A 2184-nucleotide genomic window follows, 5' to 3' on the forward strand; every position below is an offset into this window, starting at 1 on the left:
TTAGTTCTGTAAATGGCAGCCTCTACTTTTTAAATGGTGTCCGATTTTTCAAACAGCTTATGTCATTTCAATAGACACTCCCCCCTCCCCGTTGACAAGCCGGCCTACCTCCTCGCAAGTTTATGCTAACACCTTGTCCAAAGTGGTGCTGACAACAGGGGGTTAGCAAGTGGCGCAGCTGGACTGGTGCTAGCCAAGATTTGACTCCCAAGTGCTGGCGCCAACCCTACGAAGAGTGGATTGGACAAGGACAAGAATGGCTGTCATGTGCACACGTTTTATCACTACCCCCTGTGTTACTGCAAAGCAGCGTAACTTCCCAACAGGGACAGATTCTTTCCTGAGTGCGGCACACAAACAAAAGAAAGAGCTTCTGGAGAGACAATTATATCTCCACAATAGCATGGGCTAGCCTAGGATAACCCCCAGTGATAATTAGAACAGCCTAGAGAACAAACTCTGTGGGGTACTAATTCATCTGCAGACACCCCAGGTCATTTTGCAAGGATACATAAGGCTTTTGAGATTCATCTCTGCACAGAAAAAAAGCTAGAGATATTTTAAAAATGAAAACGTTAGGTCTCCAGCGGCATGTGGTCTCATATTTTAAGCTCAGCGCTATTGAGCTATTTGGATATAACTATTTAACTTATTAAAAAATAAAAAGAGTTAAATCAGCTAAATTTAGGACCTATGTCTGAGCCTAGTAAACTCAGTTCTATTTCTCCCCTTCCTTGGTTTATTTTTACTTGCTTAAAAGTGGCAGGTAAGTTACATTCAGAATTCCAGTGAATTCCCCTCTCTCATGTCTTTTTAAGGAGACTTTTTTTCCCCACTCCTGGAGGCACTGCAAAAATACCAGGCCAATGCACAGAGTGGACAGAGCAAGCTGCTGTTCCCAACCCCTGATGCAAAAAATCATTTTATATCAAGCTCTCAGGTCAAGACCATATCAGATATTAAACTGATAAGAACAGACACTACACAAAACCCTTTGTCCAACACATTGAACTTATGGAGCAAATATTCCATTGCACCCCCAGCCCTTCTGTTCTAGTGCAGAGCTTAGTGTGATGTCATTTTCGGATTGTGAGTGTTGAATTCTAATGCAAAATCAGTTTCAACCTTAACCCACATCAGCCATTGGCAGTCTGTAACAAACATGGTATGCTACAGCCCTTACTCAGGGGCTGCGTCTAAAAGTTTTTCCGTTAAAAACATTTGCGGAAAAGAGCATCTAGATTGGCATGGACGCTTTTGCGCAAAAGCACTTTTTGCAGAAAAGCGTCCGTGCCAATCTAAATGCGGTTTTGCGCAAGAAATCCCCGATCGCCATTTTCGCCATCGGGGCTTTTTTGCGCAAAACACTTTTTAGCTGTCTACACTGGCCCTTTTGCTCAAATACATCTGTGCAAGAGGGCTTTTTCCTGAACGGGAGCAGCATAGTATTTGTGCAAGAACACTGACAATCTTACATTAGATCGTGTAGCACTTTAAAGACTAACAAGATGATTTAATAGGTGATGAGCTTTCATGGGCCAGACCCACTTCCTCAGATCAAATAGTGGAAGAAAATTGTCACAACCATATATACCAAAGGATACAATTAAAAAAATTAACACATTGTATCCTTTGGTATATACGGTTGTTACAATTTTCTTCCACTTTTTGATCTGAGGAAGTGGGTCTGGCCCACGAAAGCTCATCACCTATTAAACCTTCTTGTTAGTCTTTAAAGTGCTACATAGTCCTGGTTTTTGTTTCAGCTGCACCAGACTAACACAGCTACATTTCTACCACTATTTTACATTAGATCGTCAGTGTTCTTGCGTAAATTCAAGTGGCCAGTGTAGACAGCTGGCAAGTTTTTCCGCAAAAGCAGCTGCTTTTGCGTCTAAACTTGCCAGTTTAGACACAGCCATGTATTTAAATGCTCTCTTACTATATATATTTACTCCTGTGCAACAGAAACCTTTGTCATCCTTGAGCAGTATCCTTTAGCTTTACTCAGCCTGAGAATATTTATCTGAAAGTCATTTGCAGCTGTTTTGTTTGCACACCGCTTTAATATTTTTAAATATTTTTTTCATATTTTAATGTCAGCACCGCAATAGCTTAATGAATCTAATGAATGAATGGCTCTTTAATATTAACTAGTTAATTAACATATGGGTGCACTATGTA

At 40.8% G+C, this 2184-nt stretch overlaps 1 non-coding gene across 1 annotated transcript; it reads right to left on the minus strand.

Annotated features, from left to right (window-relative positions):
- Window positions 1–822: 822 nt before the first annotated feature.
- Window positions 823–1016, minus strand: LOC112544323 (U2 spliceosomal RNA). Its single transcript, XR_012905822.1, has one exon. It is a non-coding gene; the product is annotated as a U2 spliceosomal RNA (small nuclear RNA).
- Between the last annotated feature and the right edge of the window lie 1168 nt (window positions 1017–2184).

The sequence above is a fragment of the Pelodiscus sinensis genome, chromosome 8, assembly GCF_049634645.1.
Source record: "Pelodiscus sinensis isolate JC-2024 chromosome 8, ASM4963464v1, whole genome shotgun sequence".
In the NCBI taxonomy this organism is placed as follows: domain Eukaryota; kingdom Metazoa; phylum Chordata; order Testudines; family Trionychidae; genus Pelodiscus; species Pelodiscus sinensis.